General features: G+C 41.3%; 1 protein-coding gene across 6 annotated transcripts in view; it reads left to right on the plus strand.

Moving 5' to 3' along the window:
- Nucleotides 1-24,697, plus strand: part of znf385b (zinc finger protein 385B) — a 350,354-nt gene that overhangs the window by 198,443 nt on the left and 127,214 nt on the right. The window contains exon 1 of one of the 6 annotated variants that reach the window (XM_048535403.2): nucleotides 5,103-5,269. The exons of the other annotated variants lie outside the window; for them this stretch is intronic. The gene's annotated coding sequence lies outside the window, so the exon portion shown is untranslated. Of the gene's footprint in view, nucleotides 1-5,102; nucleotides 5,270-24,697 lie in introns of those variants that run through there. 6 annotated transcript variants of the gene reach the window in all.

Genomic DNA, 24,697 nt, shown 5'->3' on the forward strand with positions numbered 1-24,697 from the left:
TTGACATCATTTCATTTTCCCTGCCAGGATCTGTTCCTACAGATATTCATTGAATTTACAACTTGTTGTTGTATGAACTTTATCGTTTTAATTAAAACTTCAATCTGACCCTGGTCATCCAGGGTTGTGATACATGGCTATGATAATAAGGACAGATAAGTGGATCAGTATACACCTAAGTAGCCAGGGTTCTCTGCTTTGGAACGTTTCCATCACTGACTTCCTGGGACAAATTTTCTCACCAGTGGAAATAGAACAAGTGGACTCCACTCCAACGATGTGGGCCAATTCACCATCTAACCCACTCTGGTGTGCTCCATTAGATTGCGCCAATAATGTTGACCTATTAGACCAGTAACAAAATCCTTATGCCAACATGTCTCATTTCATTTAGAATATTTGGTTGATAAGAAATCCTGTTTTCTGCTAATCCTTTTCCCAACTAAGTTTGCTTAGTTCAAATATCTCTATAACAGGTGATATTCTGATGTTGTTACTTTAACTTGTACTTAACACGTATTGATGGAACAAGACCTGCAACAGGCAAATCAAACATTTGGGTTCTGACTAACGATTTTACACTCGACATGTGCTCAGCTTCTTGAATGCATAATTAGTTCCTTCTCTTGTTCGTATATACCTTGTACTTTTTGCATCCGGTCTCCAAAGAATTATAGCTGAGACAAAAACTGAAAACTTGATTCGGCTTGGTCTTGAAACTTATCTAGAAATTGTCAATTTGCAACCTGGCGCACTTTCATTTTCCCATTCCTTCCATTCTTATTCTGTTCTGTCATGTTCTCGTCCTGACCTCCCAATGAATTCTTGATGCGCCCATTGCTGCTTCTCCCTGCTCAGTTTCAGCCTCCCTTGAGTAAGCCTTTAAATTCAACTGCCTGAAAAGCTATACTTATTTTTCATTACATCTGCCTCTGATCTTGATTGCAATGTCCTAGTGCAGTGAGATGAAACCGATGTATCTGTGAGCTAAGTACATTCTATTTCATCTTTATATTAATTTTTTAAAACAAAAAAGTAAAATGTGGACAAAGGAATTTGAAACAAAATAATCTTATTGGTTTATAGCCACAGTTGCTTGGTGGTATAGAACTTAAACTGCTGGAAAAATAGACACATTACCAAAACATTTTTGGGCCATTGCTTTGTCCATGCTAATGCCTTCACCAATCAAAGTTGCCACCCAAGCATCACCCTTTCTCCCCCCTTGTATAAATTCTTGTGATTATTTGAAACTTATCATTCTTCTATTTGTCATGACAAATGCAAAATGTAAAGCTTCAGCAACGAGACTGTCTTTTCAGCAATAGTTTATACCTCTTCAGTAATCTATCCTGCTTCTATTCAAAACTGCAGATAGTATGACAAATTATAAATTAATTAAGTCATCATTTGACTTCAAAAAGTTTAAAAGGTTACTGTATATGTCTCAGTCTGGTTCAGTCAAATAACCAGTATTGTTGAGCAGACGTTTCATCCTCTCTCAGTTCTCTCTGATGTAACCTCGATTACAGAATGATCTGTTTGAATTAAAAAAAGCCAACACTCATTGTGAGAAATGTACTTAACTAAAATACTTCCGACACTGAAATTCGGAATTAACAGAAAATGTGGAAACATTGGTTGGATCAGCACACATTTGTTGTGAAAGGATGGTAAAATTAATGTTTCAGATTGTTGATCTTTCATGAGATTCCTATTCGGGAGTGCAATTCAGAAACTACTTGTATCCCTGCAGGAATGTTCTGTAGTGTTGTGGAAGGATTTCGTCCTATCCAGATTTACAGCAAGTTCAGGTGGGGGCAAATTCTCAGTAAGAACAGCAAGAAGAATTGTCTGGCTTCAAGACTATTGAATTGCCATCAGATTTTACAAAATATATCAATGACCATTGTGAAATGAGAAGAAGTACCCCTAGTCAACCCCATCCAACCTACCCCACCTCCTGTCTTTTGGGGCAGAGCCACAAGGTCCCACAACCATCAGAGAAAATATTTCCCTTATTTTGGCCCTAAATTCTCCCAATAATATCAGATCTTTTCAAAAATTTCAGGACCAAGGTCTGGATCTACATATTTGCCAAAATCTAATCCTTGGGCCATCCTCTTTCTGTGAATTAAGTTTTATTGAAATCTAACTTTAATTTTTGACATATTTTAGTTTTAGAGAAACAGACAAATCAGCAGGAAGGGAAAATTTACTTCTGCCCACCTTCAGTGATGTGGGTAAAAAATAGATTTGCCAGATTTGATTCCCTAAACTTAAGGCCAAGGTAAAACTATCCAAAGTGTGAAAACAAATTGCTGGAAAAGCTGAGCTGATCTGGCAGCTTTTACGGAGAGAAAGCAGAGTTAACATTTCAAGTCCAGTGACCCTTCCTCCGAACTCATTGTAGCTGAGAAAACGTATAAATGCTACAGTCTGGGCGGAGGCAGAGATTGAGGACTAAACATTAGCTGGAAATGGGGCCCAGAGAGAGAGAACAGCAATGGCTAGTCAAAGGGAGTGCTCAGCAGGGAGAAAGAAGCTGTTAATAGAGACGATGAAAGCAGACCTCATGATGACACGCCTGGGGTATTGGGGTGGGTAAAGGACATGAAAGAAGGTGTTCAGGCCCTAAAATTATTCAACTCAGTATTGATTCCTGAAGGCGGTGAGGTTCCCAAGCAGGAGATGAGATGCAGTTGTTTCCTTACTGGAGCACTGCAGCAGGCCCAAGCCACAGATGTTAGCCAAGGAACATGACGGCATTTTGAAATGGCAGAGAACAGGAAGCTTGGAGACATTTCAGCAAAGCAGTCTTTCAGTCTGCATTTTGTCCTCCCATGTACAGCAGACAACATTGTGAGCAGCGAATGCAGTAGGCTAGATTGACTGATGTGCACACCTGGCAAGTGTGTTTGGGGCCTTGGATAGTGAAGACGGAGAAAATAAATGAATATGTGTTGCATCTTCTGTCTGGAAAGGTACAGTGGGGCAGTTGGGATGTGTTGAGAGTGGCGGATGAGTGTATCAAGATATCTTGGAGGAAATGGTCCCTGTGGAAGGCTGATGAAGGAGAGGGCAATATGTATCTGGTGGTAGCATCCTGCCAGAGGTGGTGGAAACAGAAGCTAATGATCCCTTGATTGTGGATGTTGGGGGGGTTGGTAGGTGAGGACAGGGTGACTCTGTACGTGTTGTGGGAAGGAAGAAGTGCAAACAGAGATGTCAAAAAAGAGAAGGGAAGAGTCGAACGTGGACCAGGTCAAGGTGTGAGCAGGGTGGAAATTGGATCTGAACTCGATAAATATTTTTAATTCTGGACATGTGATGGAAGCTGTACCGATGATGTCATCAACCTGAGGAGCGACCCATATAACACTGGATCAAGGTACATTCCACATACCCCACAAAGAGGCATACCCAGGGCCCATGCAGGTACCCATGGCCACCCCTTTTCCCTGAAGGAAGTGAGAGGAGTTGAAGAAGAAGTTGGTCAAAGTGAGGACGATCTCATATAGATTGAGGAGAGTGGTGATGGATAGGGACAGTTCAGGCCTTTCTTTGAGGAGGAAGTGGAGAAACCTGAGATCATCCTGATTGGGGAAATGGACATGTCGAGTGATTGCATGTCCATAGTGGTTGATGCCTATGAAGTAGAAATTCTGAAATTAATGTAAAGTGTCAAAGGAATCATGGATGTAAGTAGGAAGAGACTGGACAATGAGAGAAAAAAAAATCCAGTTGAAATAGGAAGTGATAAGTTCTGTGGGGTGGTAGCGGACAGAAACAAAGGGTCTGCCAGACACTCCTGATTGTGGATTTTAGGAAACAGGTGGAAGTTGGCTGTATGTGTTTGGGGGTTACTATGAGCTCGGGGGTTGTGATGGGGATGCACATCACCAGGTAAAATGAGATTACTGACCATCATGGACACAATAGCTTGCTGTTTGGTGGCGCCATGGCTCGAGGAGGTGGGAGGATGTGTCCGAGAGCTGAGGCTCAGCTTAAGCAATGTTGAGGTCAATCTGCCAGACTTAGTAATCAATCTTGCCGAAAAGCATGGTGCTGGAGGTTACCTCGATCAGACTTCCCACTGCTGCCACTGACTATATAGTCTATATTGTCCCCCAGTTTTTATCCTGGGAGCTAACATTTAACGTGGGAGTTAACATTTTGAACTAATGCTAATGGAAGAAACTCGTGTTTAACTTATGTCTGTTGGAGGTTGTGTAATTGAAATGAGCGTGCAAAAGTAACTGGAACAAAGCCAACATTAACCGAAGCAACAAGGGCATTTTTCAGTTTTGTTTACTAAAGTATTTAGATAAAGTTATGGTGCAGTCATTGGAACGATTAATTTGACAAAGGAAGTTATTTATACACTATTTTCAGAACTATGACGGATTCCTGGCACTGGATCCTTGTTGAACTGGAATGTAGCGTCAAAAGAGGAAATAGCTGTTAGAAACTATTTCCAATAAACACACACAGACCCTAGCACTTTCAAATAATGTTGCCCCCACCACACCCTATGATGCGAATGATATAATAAAATCCCATGTGTAAATGTAAAGCAGCATAAGCCACAAATAAAAATTTCCACAGTTAGACACATTTTAGACAGATTAGCTGGCTTGTATTTTTACCTGAATTATTTGCATTACCATTGAATCAATTATTGGACTGTTGCTCTGATCTTAAATAGCATTAATTTAATGAATTGTTTCATCATAAATACTGTAAATTATAAATGACTTAGTTTTGAAAAGTTATCATTGAGAAGAGGTACAAAGTAGAATTCTTGCGCATCTGCAATATTATTGACTCAACAAATGCTTACTGCTTTTTCTGTAAGAGACATGCTGTATGAGAGATGTGTAACTGAAAATTTTGAGGGTGTAATTTGGAATGTTGAAATATTGGGACCACCTAAATTCGTTGTATCTTTGGAAATCATATATTCGGAAGTTAGAAAGCTCTTTACCTTCTGCCAGACTATTTGTATTGGTTGTGAGCCATGTGACAAATTGCAGCAGCTGCAAATTCGTAATATGCAATCTTTTCATTTTTGTGCAATACTATTCTTCATTCAGAGTGAGTTTTATTTATCATGGGCTGAAAAAACTGAAACTTCCTCTAATTCTCAAACACGTCAAGGAAGTGCAAAAGAATGGAAAAGAAATTTGAACTGTGTATGCAGCAATCTTCCAGTGCATGATTTACTATGATGAATTTCACTCTTAACAAAATTATCGTCATTTATCTGGTAAGTTTATGAAATTAATCTATCTACTCAAAATGGCACGCTGTGGCTTAAACAAGAGCATTAATCTACTGTAACTATGAGCTGTTTAAAACTGTAAAAGTATGTGTGGTTTTCTTTGGGTTTAGTTTCAGGGCCTCCGGCTGTAACCTTTTTCCACTTCTTTTGTTCAACAGCTGTGATTTTTTTAATAATCTGCATTGTTTCTCTCTACATTTTTCATGTGTATTTTCCTTTAGTTGGCACAGTTTCCGTTTGCATTGAGCACTTTATTGAAATAGATTTATCTTTTCAAAAAGGCACACTCCTATCCAAAATACTCACTTCTTGAATGCTGATAACATGAGAGTTAGTTTCTTGGTTAGTTAGGAGATTAATGCACAGTTTAGTGCACTGTATTTGAGCGCCAAGCTTATTGATACTCTTGATAATTTTCTTATACAGATGCAAATATAAGCATATTTGGATTAGAAATAGCAAGCAACACCCCCCTCCTCATCTTGTTTGCGTCTGTGTAAACTTGTATCTTTTTCAGGCTCTAGTGTGTGAGTGTTACAGTGCATTTAAAGAAACCTTACACTGGTTGGATTGAGTGATACTGTAGGTAGGAAGCTTGACTTTTACAACTGGGATCTTCGTTCAACACTAGCCTGTGATGCTATGATGAAGATAGACTAAATTCATTATCTTGCATGTTCAAAACCCAAAACAAAAGGTTGGCTGATGGATGTGATTAAGCAGCATTTGTTGAATGATGCTGAGTGTACTAATTGATCAATTTAGATCAAATTTAAAATGATTATTTGAGCTGTTAATTAATTTATCCTTGATTTAAGCAATATACATTCATATGCAAGGACACAGTCTTCACGACCAAAGGGATTGTTAGAGCTTCGTGTCTGTCTTCAAAAACCAGATACTTGGGTTGCCTTTCGTTTCCTCCACCACGATGTCTCGCCAAATCAAAGTCAACTTCCCAGCCACTCAGGGCCAGTTTCTACTGTATTGTATATTTTTGTGATTGTTTCAAATTTGCTATTCTTGCATGAGTCCTGAAGAGTACCCGACAAAAGGCTTTGGCAGGAGGTCTCTCTTTTCAGCAAAATTAATGTTAACTTCTCTGTGCTAATGATTCTCTGTGAATCTGTTCAAGTTATTTTAGCCAAGGGCTTACTGTTCAAATGTTCCCTGAGTGTGATTCTACTGTGTAGCCCTGATAATTCTAGGTCTCTTTTGGTGTTGAAGTGATTGAATTATTCAATTATTTGAAATGAGCAATAAAAGTAGTAAGGCAAAATGGGAATTTAATGTGAAAGAAGTGGTAATCAGATAATCTAAATTAAGCAGCTTTTAATTAAGTAGAGGAAGCTGGTTCTCACTGTTACTCATGTGGTTTGGGGTGGTCATTTTAATACATTTTTAAATGATGTCAGCACGTAGGTGCATATTTGAGGTTAGCAGTTGAAGCAAGTTGCTGGGACCATGTCACCAAATTTGATTTTATTACTGAGCAAAATAGATGATAAAAATTGGAGCTGCTGATACAACCTGTATGTGTTCATTTCAACTGATGCCAATGGAAATGATATACAATCAGGTTGTAAAATGGTCTACTGATAATTAGTATTTTCTGTGACTACGGACTGTTGTGTGTGTGTTCCTTGAATGGAGTACGTATGGATGAGGTTGTCCATCTTTCGGAGAAGTCTTACTGAATAAACAAGACCAAGTTCATTGCATTACTGCAACAATTTACATTACGTCAGTATAACCTGCATTGCCACATAGCACACTAGCTGCAGGTCTGTCTCTAACAAGCTCTTGTTTTAATGTTTTTATTTACTTGTAAGACGTGGGCATTGCTGGCTGGGCCTGCATTTATTGCCTGTCTATATTGACACTAGAAAAGGTGGTGATGAGCTTGAACTGCTACAGTCCATGTTCTGTCGGTGGACCCACAATGCCCTTAGGGAGGGAATTCCAGGACTTTAACTCAGTGACATTGGAGGAACAGTGATATATTTCTCAGTCAGGATGGTGAGAGGCTTGAGACAAACTCATAGCTGGTGGTGTTCCCATGTATCTGCTGCCCTGTCCTTCTAGGTGGAAGTGGTTATGGGTTTGGAAGGCCCTGTTTAAGACCTTTGGTGAATATACTCAGTTCATCTTTTGGTTAGTGCATGCTGCTGCTTCTGAATATTGGTGGTTGAGGGAGTGATACTTGTGGTTCCAGTCAACCTTGACTCTGACCAGTTCCCAGGGCATCATTACATTGGGTGGAGTTTACAGCATTCAAACAAGGCACATATGCACTATCTGTGCAGCATGGTGGCTTGGTGGTTAGCACTGCTGCCTCACAGCACCAGAAACCTAGGTTCAATTCCAGCCTTGGGTGACTGTCTATGTTGAGTTTGGATATTCTCCCCGTGTTGGCATGTGTTTCTTTCGGTTTCCTCCCATAATCCAGAGATGTGCAGCTTAGGTGGACTGGCCTTGCTAAGTTGCCCAGGGGTGTACAGTCTAGGTGGATTAGCTTTGGGAAGTGCAGGGTTACTGGAATGGGGTAGAAGATGGGTCTGGGTGGAATGCCTTTTGGAGGGTCCACATGGACTCGATAGATTAAAATGTCTGCTTTCACACTGTAGGGATTCCCTGAAAGTTCTGCCATGTTGTTTTACACTTCATATTTTCCTTTTTTATTTAGACTTTAACATTTTCCACTACTCTGTTTCCTTCCAATTCTTTAACATTATAAATTCACATGCTATTTTTTGGTATTGGCCCAAACATGTTGACCAGCAAATAGTTTCGCTTAGAAGTTGTTGATGTTTTGAGATCTGTAGTTCTCCTCTGTTTCCATGTTTAGCACTGAGTTCATCCCAATAAATAAACCGTAGTTGACTCAACTGTAATGGGATCCTGCAGTTCCTTTATATAGCCGTTCAGCAGAATGGATGATGTATGCTCTCCAGTGGTTTGCATTTTCGTGAACAATCATACCTGTTCTGTTTAGATCCCTGATCCTGATCTGTTGCTCTGTTCCTAGCTCTGGCAACTTACTTGTACAATAATCTTTATTGCAATATGTGGTCTGCAGTGTGTAATAGGATTGCTCTCTGTCACTTAATGCCTAATAATCATGAAGGAGTAAGTCTGAAACCAATTTCTTAGGCTGGAGAGGGAGTTGAGTCTTCAGCTTTCTGCCTATTCGTAGCTCTAAAGGTGCTTAACCAAATTGGAATGGGATTGGCACATAATTCCACAATGTTGTGTAGAGGTTGGAATTCTTCTTCAAGGGTGATTTAGCCAAACAAACTCGGTGTTTGACCTCTATCTTACATTGTGGGCACTTAAATGAGCTCATGGCCTAATCAATTCCGAAACTGGTTGAAGCACTAAAATGCGCCCAGTGGCCCATTGTTTGAAACCTTTTAACCTTAGACTTGATGTCAAAAACAAGTAAACCCATGCCCACCTGTATTGAAGGTGAGGTGGGGAACTTAGTGGGAATTAAAAGTTCACTTTGTTCTGGCAAAGAGAATGGCAATGGCCAATAAGTTCCTCAATTTCCTTGGAGATCCAGGTGACTCAAAGATACTGCCGACTGAGCTCTAACCCAGCACTTGATGACCCGCAATATCCCTTGTGCATCTTCTACAAGATGTCCTGTCTTTATAAAACAGTAATGATCAGCCATTTGCCATACATTAGGATTTAATCATTGATTAATCATTTTGGCCAAGTGTTTCCTGTGTTCAAAATGCATTTTTTGGCCACAATGCTTGGCTTTTGATATAACCAACCCTCAGTGCAGTATCAGTGGATATTAAGATATTCCTGGATTCTTAGTTGCTCTTGTCAAATCTGGCCTCTTCAGTTATGATTTGCTGGCCTCCATGCAAATCTTGAACTGGGTAAATGACTTTATTTCTTGGATAAGTTCTGCATCATGACCGTTAAGGGTGTCAACTCTTATCCTGCAGAGTGCATGTGCTGTCACCTTCAGTCTTCGCTAAACTTACACTGTTATGTAAGTGAATCTCAGGAGACAAACTCAAAATCTTTATATTATAGGAAAAACTCTTGCAATTGCTTCTTGTCCAGAAGAGAAACAAAGTCTTTGTGATCTGTTTCAATGCCCACTTTCAGGGCAATAAAATTATATAAAAATCTCTTGCAAACCCACATAACTGAGAGAGCTTCTTTCTCAAACACATATTGTGTATTCACATCAGATAATGCTCGCATGTATTGGAATTCTTTGAAGACAGGAAAAAAAATGCACTGTACCTTTTTCAGTTCAGTGAAACAGATGATTGTCATTCTCTTGTTTCTCAGAAAGGTCCTGACCAATCAGAGACAACCTGCCACTAAATTTAAAAAAAATGCTTGGCTGTTAACTGTTAATCATCAACTACTCATGCAATCTGCATGACACTTCAGAGGCCACTTGCCAACCAATCAGCACTCTTCTCTCACAAATATTCCTTTAGCTTTACTGTCATATCTTTTGATAATTGTCCTGATGTGTGCAAGATGAAGGCCTTCAACAAAATGTGTCCTTTTTTCAGAAATACTCAGATCCATATGGTTTGCTTAGGTTACACAGACAGCAACCTTGACATGATAAAGCACGTGAGAGCAGGGAGAGGTGATGGAATACTGCTATTGTCGCTGGCCCAATAATGCAGCGATCCAGTGACCTGGATTCATGGCAGATACTGGAATTTAACCAAATGAAGAAAGGAAAATTAGAATTAAATGTAAAACCAACAACCATAAAACCCCTACTGAGTGGAAACAGGCCATTCGGCCCAACAAGTCCACACTGTCACTCTGAATAGCGTCCCATCCAGACCCATTCCCCTGTGTTTCCCATATCTAACCCACCTAACCTAATCGTCCCTGGCCACTATGGGCCATTTCGCGTGGCCAATCGACCTAACCTGCACATCTTTGGACTGTGGGAGGAAACTGGAGCACCCAGAGGAAACATACACAGACTTGGGGAGAATGTGCAAAGTCCACACAGACAGTTGCCCAGGGCCAGAATCGACCCCAGGTCCCTGGCCCTGTCAGGCAGCAGTGTTAACCACTGAGCACGATGATTATGAATCCATTGTTGTCAAAACCACCAATCTGGTTCACTCACGTCCTTTACCTGCTGTGGCCCACATGTGACACAAGACATGTAATAATGTGGGTGATTCTTAACTGCTACTCTGAAGTTACCTTTTAAGTGAATCAGTAACCATATCTACTACTAAAAAGACCAAACAAGAAGAAATATTGGACTATCTGGCCTCGACCTAGGCATCAAAGCCACAATAGGCTAACTCAGCCTATTGATCCTGCTTGCTTTGACCCTTCCTGACTATCATCAAGGGTCAAGTACCAAAATTGGGAGAGCTACAGCCTTCGGGATTGGAATATCTCCCATTCTACCATTTGGATCAATCCAGGGAATCAAACCTGATTCAATGAAGAGGGCATGTCAGGAGCATACCAGGCATACTTAAAAAGGATTTTATCAATCTGGTGAAACTACAAAACAAGACTGCATGCCGACCAAACAGCATAAGCAGCGAGCGATAGACAGAGACAAGTCGTTCCACAATTAGTGGATCAGATCTAAGATCTGCAGTTCTGCCACATCAAGTCATGAATGGAATTAAACAATTAAACAAGTCACTGGGAGGGAGATTCCATAAATAGCTTCATCCTCAATGATGGGAGAGCTCAGCATGTCAGTACAAAGGAAAAGGCTGAAGCATTCGCAACAATCTTCAGCCAAAAGTGCTGAGTGGATGATCCATTTTGGCCTCCCCCACTGGTCCCTAGCAACACAGGTACCAATCCTCTACCAATTTGATTCATTCTACAGGAAATCAAGAAACAGTTGGAGACTCTGGATACTCCAGTGGCTATGGGCCCTGACAACATTCCAGAAATAATACTGAAAACGTATGCTCCAGATCTTGCTACATCTCTAATCGAGCCATTCCAAAATAGCTACAACATCGGTATCTACCCAACAATGTGGAATATTGCCAACGCAAGACCTGTACGTAAAAAGCAGGACAAATCTAACCCACCCAATTACTGCCTCATCAGTCTGCTCTCGATGATCAGTAAAGTGATAGAAGGTGTCATCAACAGTGCTATCAACCAGCACTTGCTCAGTAATAACCAGTTCAGTGACACCCAGTTTGGCTTCCGCCAGGGCCGCTCAGCTCCTGACCTCATTACAGCCTTGGTTCAAACAAAAGAGCTGAATTCCAGAGGTGAGGTGAGAATGACAGCTGTGACATTAAGGCCACATTTGACTGAGAATGGCATCAAGGGGCACAGAGCAAAATTAGAGTGAATAGGGTAAACTTTCCACTGGTGGAGACATACCAGGCAGAAAGGAGGATGGTTCTGTTCTTGAAGGTCAGTAATTTCAGCTCCGTGACATATCTGCAGGAGGTATTCAAGGTAGTGTCTTAGGTTCAACTGTCTTCAGCTGCTTCAATGATCTTCCCTCCATCGTAGGTCAGAAGTGGGGATGTTTGATGATTATTGCACAATGTTCATCACCATTAATGACTCCTCAGATTCTGAAGCAGTCCATGTTCAAATGCAATAATATCCTGTCTTGGGCTAAGAAGTAGCAAGCAACATTGACACGACACGTGTCAACCAGTAACCATCTCCAACAAAAGATAATCTGACCACTGTCCCTTGACATTCAATGGTATTACAATCACCGAATCCCTCATTATCAACATCCTGGAGGTTATCATTGACAAGAGGCTTACCAGGACCAGGCATATAAATGTTGTAGCAACAAAAACTGATCAGAGGGTAGGATTCATGCAGTGAATAACCTCCGACCCTGCAAGGACTGTCTTCCACGTACAAGTCAGAAGTTTGATGGATGAGTGCAGCTCTGAGAACACTCAGAAAACCTGACATGAATCGGGACAAAACAGCCAACTTGATTAGCACCACATCCTCAAGCATTCTCTCCCTCCACCACTGATGCAGAGGATCAGTAGTGTGTACCATCTATAAGATGCACTGCTGTAATTCACAAAGTCGTCTTAGATAATATTTTCTAAACCCATGACTACTACCATATTGAATGGCAAAGGTAGCAGGTACATATGAGCACCACCACCAGTCCAAAGATGTGCAGGCTAGGTGGATTGGCCATGCTAAATTGCCCGTAGTGTTCAGTGATGTGAGGGTTATAGGGGGATGGGTCTGGGTGGGCTGGTCCACGGGGCGGTGTGGACTTGTTGGGCTGAAGGGTCTGTTTCCACACTGTAGGGAATCTAAACTAATCTAATCTACACTGCAAGATCCCCTCCAAGCCACTCAGGATCTTAAATGACAAGTACATTGCTAGGTAAAATTTGTGGAACTCCCTTCCTCACATTTGTGGGTATACCAAATGTATACCAAATCACTTGCAGCACTTCAAGAAATCAGATCACTACCACCTTCCTGAGCGCAACAAAATATGGATAATAAACGCTAGCCCAGCCAGTGATGCCTACATCACACTTCTGGAGCACTGTTGTTCAGTACTATTGCCAGAATGTTATCAGGTCCCATTGCCTTTGCATATCCTGTGTCTGCAACCATTTCTTGATATCAAGTAGAATGAGCTGAATTGGCTGAAGACTAGCATTTGTGATGCTGGGGACTGTAGAGGAGGTTGGGATGGATCAGCCGCTCACCACTTCTGGTGCAAGGTTGATGAAAATACTTTAACCTTAGCCAATGTTGCATAAGAAAGTTACCATGGCTTGACACTTGGTCAAGAAGTGAGGTGTGTCAGGAGCTAAACACATCACCTTTGATGCAGTTGGCACTTACATGCAGATTTTGGCTTTATAGCAGCATTTTTAAGTCAACGTTATTGGTGTGTTATTTCATAGACATTTCCTGAATGATTTCAGTGCTTTTTCATGCAGAATTAAGGGTGTAAAGGAGAGAAAAAGATTATTAATGTGAGAAGATCTGCGCATGTTTTCACAGCAGGGAAATAAGCTACTCTCTGGGATCTTTGAGCTCACTGAGTAACTCATTCTTTGCGATCCTTTTCAAAAGGCATCGATGGTGCCTTCCTTTGGTTGCTGTTTTCTTTCTTTCACTTTGATATACATTATCTGATAAACATTGTTGCAGAGTTCTCTATATAGCATAGTTTCCAAAATGTGGACCATCACAATACAGAAGAAAAATGGAGCCTATTATTAGGAATCCAATCAAATACCTCTAATTGTCCAAGTCTATGGTGATTTCAAGAGTTATTGGATGAAGCTTATCCATGATGGAATGGTGAAGGTGTCAGCCAGAGGCTGTCGAGAGAGAGAGAGAGAGAAATGGGTGGGGTGGGGGGAGGTACCAGATGCTGGCATTGCTAATAGGAGATATTGAATGCAAAGGTACTGACACGAAGAAAGAACCAGCTTGTGAACTAAAAATGATCTGTGCCCCGTTGCTAGTTTGAGCCGATTTAAACTGGTTTTAATTAAATAAGTTCTGCAAAAAGTAAGAAAGATGAGGTAATGCAAAAGCATTATTTGGATGAGAAATCATGAGGTAACGCTACCTAAGTCACTAGGCCAGTGCCAATATGGTAAAGGGCAAGTAATCGGTGAGTTAGCCTGAGCCAACGGGAAGAAGACAGCACGACTTGAGAGAGAAGAGAAAGAATAAAAAGACCCTCAGAGAATGCAACCTGTGAATACTCCGGAGACGAACGATCACAGAAGCAGACCCAACGTCAAGGAGATGGTGATGACATCGAGTGCAGACCCTGGCCAGCATCAGTTCTTGGCAGCAGCAGCAGTTATTCTGATTGGGTACTAGCTTTTATATTCTGTGACTACTTGGGGAGTGTCAGAGGACTCTAGTGGGTGTGTAAGTAGGTCCTACTTCAGTTTGTATGAAAATATATCAGGTCTAGATTTGTGATGAAAACATTTAAGCAACATGTGTCTTGTTTAATACACTAATAAAGTAGTTTGTGAGCTTATGAGAACCAACTGTTCTCTCTGTCTAAGCCCATAACTGGAACCAGTTTACTCTGAGCTCCCCACAGCAAAGGAGTGTCACAATCCATGTTTGTACAACATGTCCTTTATGCTGCTACATTCAGTCAGGTTCATGCTGTATTGAATATTGGTCAATTGTCAGTGATTTTTAGGGTAAAATATGTTTACACTTGCCTAGATACGTTGCATAGCAATACATACAAAGATTGGTCATAACGTGTGGTTGATTTTGGGAAAAACAGGTTATATGTCATTGAGGTGCAGTCCATAAACTCTGGACCACAAGGTTCAGATTAATCTGTCCTGGAGGTGTACCATTGCATTTCCGTACAACTTGACGAAGAAGAATTTCAAATTATACACAGTGGTTTGTTATGATTCTGCATGCGCTTCTTGAAACAGTTGGGGAGCAAATTTGCGAATAACTTTTCAAAGGAGACTTGGTTGAGTCCCTGAAAAGCAAGATGCCTTAGACATTGGGGAAAGAGGACGGCACTTTCGAGAACCAGTGCATAGAAGCTGCCTCCTTTGCGGCATATCATGCAACGATTCTAGATGCTGTAAATTCAGACTTTGACGCATTTTAACCAATCTCCACTTACAGCAATCTAACACTTTGGCTCATAGCTGAGTTCAAATAGCAGAGAAACAGAGAATGAGAAAAATTTGTGGGTTATAAGGTCTTTTAAAAAATATTATTTTTTGAAATTCTGTAGTTTCGAATCCACATTCTGCTGTAACACAATTTAAGTTAATGGACTTCCTGTAAAGTGCAAGTCCGAAGTATAGAGCAAAGCATTGAAAGGGAAACTATTCATTGTTCACTGAAACCTTAGACTAATGGTGAATGATTGCAATAATTCCAAATTATACAGAGTCGCTTGTGGTCAGATGACCTATGACCTCCAGGATTGTTGAAGGAGACTTGGTGAGTTTCTGCAGTGTATCTTGTATTTAGGGCACACTGCCGCCACTGTACATTGAATTGTTACAGAAATATTGATGTTTTCCAAGAGCATGGATAAAACCTGGAAATGTGGGAGCCAAGGCTAAACCTTACTGGATTCTGCAGTTGGTAAACTGCGGAGCTGGAACAGACAGAATTCACGCAGCCATGCTTTGGGCAATCCCTGTTGAAACCAAACAGACCAGAAACAGTCTGGCTGGGTGCTAAATGGACACATTGTCTCAGAATGAACCATTGTTTACATCTCCAGAAAACCCTGCTTTGTGAGGAGAATGCTGTGCAGACTTGGTGGCACCCAGCTCAGTAGGAGGCCAGAACTTGACAGCACTTGATAGTTGTTACCCATATATCACTTTAGAACAGCTATCCACTAATTCATGAACTCATAAGGTTGGCCCCAAATCCCAGTTTTTTTTCTCACTGACTAATCACGTCTGATCGCATGGTCCTTAGTGGCAATGTGGGAACATTGCACAGGAGCAGTACTCGTGAGAAACCCATGCATCTATCCCTTGTGAAAAATGACAACTCAGTGTATTAAAATTAGCCATAAAGTAAAGGTTAGTTTTGGCTGTTCTTATTAACAATATTTGATCTCTTATTATTTTGAATAATGTATCTGTTAAATATTAGATAATAAAGTTTTTAAAAATAATAGTCAAACTGATACTCAGTGATATGTACCTTGCATCCAAATTGAACTCAGTCATGACAATCAATCATTCATTGCTTGAAATGCCTGTGGAAAATAAATCATGATTCTTCATTCACTGTTCATAGTCTGCCTTTCTAACCAACTAAATGTGAGGCTGGATGAACACAGCAGGCCCAGCAGCATCTCAGGAGCACAAAAGCTGAAGTTTCGGGCCTAGACCCTTCATCAGAGAGGGGGATGGGGTGAGGGTTCTGGAATAAATAGGGAGAGAGGGGGAGGCGGACCGAAGATGGAGAGAAAAGAAGATAGGTGGAGAGGAGAGTATAGGTGGGGAGGTAGGGAGGGGATAGGTCAGTCCAGGGAAGACTGACAGGTCAAGGAGGTGGGATGAGCTTAGTAGGTAGGAGATGGAGGTGCGGCTTGGGGTGGGAGGAAGGGATGGGTGAGAGGAAGAACAGGTTAGGGAGGCAGAGACAGGTTGGACTGGTTTTGGGATGCAGTGGATGGAGGGGAAGGGCTGGGCTGGTTGTGTGGTGCATTGGGGGGAGGGGACGAACTGGGCTGGTTTTGGGATGCAGTGGGGGAAGGGGAGATTTTGAAGCTGGTGAAGTCCACATTGATACCATTGGGCTGCAGGGTTCCCAAGCGGAATCTGAGTTGCTGTTCCTGCAACCTTCGGGTAGTAAGTCATAGTGAGTAATATGTCATTATCCCTTCATTGGCACTCAATCAAACCCTGAAAGTACTCACCTAACAGCATTGTGAGTGAGCCTTCACTGCATGAACTGTGGTGTTTCAAGCCGACAGCCCACCTGCTCTAGGGAAATTAAGAATGCTTTGTAAATGTATAGATTTTCAAGGATGCCTCCATCTCATAAGAGAATAAAATTTAAATAAAACGAAAGAGATATAACTCATCTTTTTACATCTCCTGACTTGTATGTCTTTTCCTGGGTGGTAGGAAAACTGATCTAGCCACAGCAAAATCTTTGCAAATAATGAACTCTCTCAACTGCAAGCTACTTTATGAATGCTCATTGCTTGCTGTTAATGTTACTTATCGTTGAAGAAGTTAAAAGGAGTCTCCATCTGCAAACATTATGATCGTGGGACAGTTGTGGACATCTACATGAATGAAAGTGTAATTATCATTCATGTTCTTTTAGGATTTGTATCCTTGTTTGCCAAAGACAGTAATGTAACTGGATGTTAGTGTTTCTGGTTTTGTGCTGAAGCAAAAGAGATAAGATGATAATGTTATGAAAAAGTCAGGAGCTAATACCTTGTCTCTTCTCAGAGGAGTTTCTCTTCTGAAGATACAGGAAACTGGAAGTTTATGAAGTCTGAGAGAAGATAGGATGAAACTTGTTGCTACTTGCTGGAGGCCACACACAAATGGTCAACAGAGATGGAGAAGTAGGACATGAAATGCTAAGGTGTTGTGAGCAAAAGCACGACTTATGCCACATCCTACTATTGCAGTGGGTATTGACTAAGTCAGAATTGTTTCATTCAGCTGCGTGATTATATGCACAATTTAAAAAATGCTTGTGTTTTTAAAAGCCAAAGGTGTAGTTTAAGCAAGAGGTGAAGCCCTGTGTCATAACCAGGCATTAATTCCTTTCTGTGTTATTAACTTTGTCATGGCATCTTGCGTACTTCAGCTCAAACCAAGAAAACGCACTTCGGAAGAAGCAGTGGTGAATCAGTGAATTTTTACAGGGTAAAGTGCGGGCAGTAAGTGAACATTGAGCCAGAGTTGGGCCGAAGGGCCTGTTTCCACACTGTACGGAATCTAATCTAATCTAATCTAATCTAGACTGTAGAGAAGAACATAAACAAGAGTAGGTGTGATCTATTTGGCCCTTCAAGGCTGCCCCACCATTCAGTAAAATCATGAGCTATTAGACGGTGACCTTAACCCCATTTTACTCATAACCCAGAATCCTTGACCCCATTGTAGATAGAAATCTTTCTATCTCAGTCTTGAATATATTAAATTCCTAGGCCTTCACTGCTGTCTGCGGAACAGAATTCAAAACAGTACTAATCCTCTGAAAGAAGAAATGCCTCTTCATTTTCATCTTAATGAGCAAATCCTTACCTTTAAGTTGTGCCTGTAGTTCTAAACTCCCCATGACAGGAGACAGCTCCTCAGTGTTTCCGGAGCGTAACAGCCAGAACCACTTCCAAGTGGTGAAGAAGGACAAGGGCAGCAGGTTCACAAGAATGCCACCATCTCCAAGTTCCCTTCCAAGCCGCTCACCATGCTTGCTTAAAATATATCACCGTTCCTTTAGTTGCTGGCTCAAAATACTGGAATTCCCTCCCTAAGGGCATGGTGGATTTACCTACTGCTCATGGGCTTCGACAGTTCAAGAAGGCAGCTCACTACGACCTTATCAAGGGCAACTCGGGATGGGCAGTAAATGCTGATCAGCCAGTAACAGCCACGTCCCAGATGTGAATAGAAACTGAATGGCCTACTCCTGCTCCTTGTTCGCTTGTATCTATGACCCAGTTATCTGTCTCTTGTTACTGAAACATCGCTCCCATTTAAGAAAATTGAATGGAATATCAGGGATCAGACAAAGGCACTTTGGGAATGGGTATGGAGCCAGCACTGTTTACATGACACAATTCTTCTCCACAATGGGAGACAGCTGCTCTATGGGATTTCAATCGGCACATCCCCTAACTGGCCAGACACAGGTTTCCTCTTCAATCAAGGTTGGCACTCAGGCTCTCAAAGCAGCTGCTACCCCTCAATCAAAGCCAGGTCCTGGATGCCAGCCTCTAGGCAGGTCCCCTCATATTAGAAGGCTGGAGATCGACCGGAAAGTCCTAATTAGCTTCCCTTTACAGTTATTAGCAGAACTCTAAATGAGCCTATGTGGCTGCCTGTCCTGGACCTGCCTGGAACAAACTGGTCAACGGTTGGAATGGAGTTGTGTCAGCTGGTGCCTGCTTCTTCCTAAGGGTGTTTTTCTTGGTTTGTACTGAAGTACACAAGATGCCATGACAAAGTTGACAACATGGAAAGGAATTTATGTTTGGTCATGACACAGAGCTTTTAGTCTGCCTGAAAATCCTGCCTCTTGACTATGTTCTAAAATTTTAATTAGATCAAAGTTGATCTGCACCTCAACATAATTTACTACCTTTCCTCCATATCCTTTAATATGCAAACCTAACATTTTGCTAAGAATTTAGGCAAAGGGAGCAGACATGGTATTAAGAAATAGCAGTAGCTAGTCTATAAAATGCTATTTGTTAAGTGGTGACTCTGTACCATGAGACGAAAGCAATGCGGTCTTTGAAATTCTTTCGAAGCCTACTCAATACTTTTCTGAACAACTAAGATAATCAAAAAGGTCTGAAAGCCTTGTGATCAGAACATTTGTATTACTAGCTGTAAAGCCGTTACTGTTACTTAAATGTTTGTGGCCTTCAGAATTCATGCAACCATCACTGGTGCAATAAATTATAGCATTAGCTGAAAGTGAATTCCTTCTGTATTCTACAATTGGTTTGCTTTATTTTCCAAGAAGATTACTGAAAAACAATTCACGTAAACCAGACAGCTGAACTAGTTAGTTATTATCGTGTTTGTCCAACACATTCAGAATTACGTAGAATTCAGAATAATCTTTATCTTGTAGAAATTGAAAGGTCACATCAAATCAAAATGTTTAATAAATAGTGAGACATGTATGGTTTCTGTCCTTGATTTGAACCCTGAGTTAAAATCACATTTTAAAATTATTCAGAACAATTCATTTTTGTTGTTCCTACCTAAACAATATCAGTTCACATAAGGATGAAAGCTGACTTGCAGTTCTTGTTCCAATGAAGGCTGTTCTTGTTCACCTGTATGGAAGGTATCATTCACTTCTGTGTGGCAATAGTTGGTGACGTCAGGACTCGAACTTATCAAAAAATAATTTGATTGCTAAAAATATATGTTCCGTATTATCTGTCATAATACAATTACAAGTTTAATTAATTATTATGAGCTTTCAATTTTACATGATTTCTTTAACTATGGTCAAGCAAATTCGTCCTTCATCTTGATGCTTTTGTGACCTTATTTTTATTCAGTAGAATGTTGTTTGCCTTGGTTTTGCATTATATAGTGTAAACCATTGTGAAAAGCTATAAATTTTGTGAGGAGCCTCATTTTTAACTGCTTTGGTGCTTTTGAAGACCAGAGGAGCATTTTGACTGAGAGCAGAATAAAGGGAAATATTTCTTTAAAGAGTCCAATGATCTCTGAAAAGGTAAACACTTTTATTCAAAGTATTTGGACAGTGTTAATAATATTTCACAGTTCTCAGAGTTCTAAATGCAAATATGAGTTGTATAGTTTTTTTATGCTAGAAACTTGATAATTTTCTGGAATATGATGTAAAGGTATTCAAAGTGTTAATACAACAACGGCACAATTTCATTGTTCAGTTTCAATCATCCTAATTCACAAAGCCACCAGGAGTACAATCAAGAAATTTAGATTCACTCCAAGCCAAACAGAATTTGAAAGCAGAAAAATTTAATTAAATTTGCGTTGAAGCTTGGCAATACCACAATGGAGATGGCAATATGACAAAAGTCTGATCAGACAGGGGCCCTTTTCTCTCAAAAGGAGAAGAGTGGTGACCTTAAAGGGGTCTTTAACATGAAGAGTTAGAACTACAGGAGGTATTTCCACTTGTGTGGGAGTCCAAAATTGGGGGCCATAAGATGTAAGGCTGTTCTGAATAAATCCAATTGGAAATTCAGGAGCAATATCTTGACTAGGGGAGTCTCATGACTGTGGAACTTACTACTGCATGGTTTTTCTGTGACGGGTTTTGGACCATTTAAGGGTAAACCAAGCAAGGCGTCAGGTGTAAGGTATGTTAATAGGATAGGATGAAGGAAGTTGGGAAGAGATGCTTGTGGAGCATAAAACCTCACATAAATCTGTTGGCTTAAATGGCCGATTTCCGTGTTCTAGCAGTTTATATAGTTTTGTGTTTCATGCTAATAGCATCGAACAGTACTTTTCTGAGAAGATTTACCTTCAAACTTGCTTCCATATTTCCCCCGTTTCCAACATTAGAGACCACTCCTGTATAATAGCCGTTGTGTTCTCTAAACCAGTGAACAAAGTTTTCTGCTCCATTGAACAGTGTGGGCAAAAGTGAAAAGTGTGGGAAAATGCAGCCAAAATGAGAACATCAAATCTTGACATGGGGGAAAAACTTTCTGAAGGTTCTGATTTTCCCCTTATTGTTTAAACAGTGAGATCAGAATCTAGTTAATGTGCAGCAATTGCCTTATTTCGATGGAGTTGCATCTCTTCAATGGCCAAGCCTGCCTCATTTCCATATGCTTTCCAATTCTCCTGTATTTTCCCAAGAAACTAGATAGTGCCGTTTCTTGACATACAAGTCAGAAAGATTACCTGGCGACAACAGATGACTGCATACTTCTCCTTTGTCTAACTTTGGATTCCTGTTGTGCCATGACAAATTACGGCCTCAATCACAATCACAAGAACATTTGTATTAATTGCTACCTTGAACTGTCTGCTTGGCAACTGTAGTTAGATACTAACTTAGAGTCACCTAGGCATGCTATGTCTGAAACATATTGTTTAGCTAACATTGGAAGACAATACTTCAGAGCTGTTACAATCGCACACTGAACTGTAAGCATTCAAGGCTATCACCTGTGAGGCATTTACTTTGGTAGTGGGGGTGGGAGGATATCACAGTGACTTACTGCCAGAATTACGCTCCCTCAGTGCAGAATGAACACGCTGTGACCTACGATCGGATAAAGTTACATACCTCCGAAGTCCTGATTGAGCTATGACATTGACCTCTATGTAAAACTTTCTTTGCACATTGTGTTATGCCACTTCAATGTGATATGCCACTTCATTGTGATTGATGTGAAAGCTCAAGATGTCACATCAATCTGTTGTGTTGATAAGATGGTGTTCTTTTTCTGACATTTCCGACCGATTAGTGACTCTCATATCTAAGATGGACTTCACTGTTGGTGGAATCCTTATTGCGTTGCTTTGAAAGCGAAGACAATGGTGAAGGAGATTGCAATTTTAACATTGTTAGCAAGCCGACAGAGAATATTGACCTCCAGGGGGAGAAGCAGTTATTGAGGATCTCCCAGGGAGGATGAGGAGAATGATGCAATATCACATCCGCAGGCCTGTTGGCTTCTGTTGCTCTTGGAAGGACAGTGAAGGCACTAATTAATGATGTTCTGGGCTACTGCCACCAAACTATTGCCATCTGCTTCAGCAGGACTTGCGTTTGGAAGGATTGGGTGGCAGTCCGATCCCACTGCCTGTCAAGATTATAACTGCCCTGGATTTTTAGGCCAGTGGCTCATTTCAAGGAGAAGCTGGGGCTCTGTGTGAAATTTCCCAGTCTTCAATCAATAAATGCATCCAGGATGTCACCAATGTCATTTTCCGCTGATCACAGCTCTTCAGGCCCTTCCCTTGGGATAAGAGAGGTCAAGTAGCCAGGGCAGTGGGATTCTCCATTATTGGAGGTTTTCTCTTAGTGCAGGCTGCTCTAGACTGCTTCCATGTTGTTTTGGGCCCTCCCTAACACCAAACTGTAGAATCCATCAACAACAAAGACTTTCATGCCATCAATGTGCAAATTTTGTGAACATCAAACTTGCTTGCAGGAGTTTGGATATTTGAAGCTGAATAATAAACAGAGATAACAAAGTGTGAAGCTGGATGAACACAGCAGGTCAAGCAGCATCTCAGGAGCACAAGTGCTCCTGAGATGCTGCTTGACCTGCTGTGTTCATCCAGCTTCACACTTTGTTATCTTGGATTCTCCAGCATCTGCAGTTCCCATTATCACTGAATAATAAACATGTCAGTAACCAGAATTTAAAGTGACCGCCAGTTAGATACATTGAAATATGGAGACACATTCATTATTTGAATTGAGATTAAAACTCTCTAGTTGTCACAGAAATTTTAAATGTTGCCTGGAATCCATGTGGCTCAACATGATGGTAGCTAGGAAAAATGTGGTTTATATGCAGAAGATAAGATGGGAAGAGGGAGTAAAGAGTTAACAGTAGGTGGGGATATAGCCTAAAGAGAGAGAAGAACAGTAGGACAGACAAAGGATTGGATAACAAACGGACTAGGAGAATGCAAGATAACAAAGTGTGGAGCTGGATGAACACAGCAGGCCAAGCAGCATCTCAGGAGCACAAAAGCTGGCATTTCGGGCCTAGACCCTTCATCAGAGAGGGGGATGGGGAGAGGGTTCTGGAATAAATAGGGAGCGAGGGGGAGGCGGACCGAAGATGGAGAGAAAACAAGGTAGGTGGAGAGGAGAGTATAGGTGGGGAGGTACGGAGGGGATAGGTCAGTTCAGGGAAGATGGACAGGTCAAGGAGGCGGGATGAGGTGGTAGATAGGAAATGGAGGTGCGGCTTGAGGTGGGAGGAAGGGATGGGTGAGAGGAAGAACAGGTTAGGTTTCAGGACATGGTCGAGCAGTTCTAGGAAAATGAATAGTTTTAATGGGGACTTTGAGTGGCTAACAATGGGTTGTGTGTAATAGCAAATCTAGCTACCATCAGTTCTGAGGACCTGAAACATTAACTCTGATCTCTTTACACAGATGTTGCCAAACCTGCTGAGCTTTTCCAGAAAGTTCTGTATTTGTTTTTGATTTACAGCATCCGCGGTTCTTTTAGTTTTAATTCCGATTGTGATGGCATACTCCTCACTTGCCTGGGTATGTGCAATTTCAACAGCACTCAAAAAACTTGATACCATCCAGGACAAAGCAGCCACTTGATTGACACTACATCAACAAGCATCCACTCCCTCTACCATTGACACTCAGTAGCAGAAATTGAATTATCTACAAGATGCCATGGAGAAATCCACCAAAGATCCTCAGACAGCACCTTCCAAATCCATAACCACTTCTGTCTAGAAAGACAAAGGCAGCAGACACATGGAAACGCCTCCACTTTCGAGTTCCCTTCCAAGCCTCTCATGATCCTGACTCGGAAATATATCACCATTCCTTCTCTGTGGCTGGGTTAAAATCCTGGAATTCCCTCCCTAAGGGCACTGTGGCTCAACCTAAAGCATGTTGACTGCAGCAGTTCAAGAAGGCAGCTTACTACCACCTTAAAGGCAACAAGGGAAGAGTCGATAATGCCCAAGTCCAACAAGTAAAAACAAATTAGTGAGGATGACTTCAAGGTTTCTTTTCCTCTAGGTTCTTTCACCACCTACCTCAGACCCAGTTTAGCAGCAGTGCCCTGTTGGGCTCAACCAGCTGCATCAGTAATACTGCTGCCAAACTACAATCAGTGATCACTATTAAAGTCCCTGACTCAGAGTACAGTTTGTGCCTTTGCCACTCTCAGTGCTTCCTCCAAGTACTGCTCAACATGGAGAGGGAGATGGTATCTGGTAATCAGCAAGAACCCTTTTTTTGCCCATGTTTGACCTGATGCCATGAGACTTCATGGGGTCTGGTGTCAATGTGAGGACTCCCAGGGCAACTACTCCTGACTGTACACAACTATGCCGCCACCTTGGCGGGGTCTGTCCTGCCGTTGGGAACAGGACAAATCCAGGGATGGTGATGGTGGTGTCTGGGACGTTGTGCCTAAGATGCAAGTGTCTTGATACCTATGTCAACTAGTTGAAATATCTTTAGATCAAATGATCCTTTTAGTCAGACAATTTTGTGC

Source organism: Stegostoma tigrinum, chromosome 7 (assembly GCF_030684315.1).
Source record: "Stegostoma tigrinum isolate sSteTig4 chromosome 7, sSteTig4.hap1, whole genome shotgun sequence".
In the NCBI taxonomy this organism is placed as follows: domain Eukaryota; kingdom Metazoa; phylum Chordata; class Chondrichthyes; order Orectolobiformes; family Stegostomatidae; genus Stegostoma; species Stegostoma tigrinum.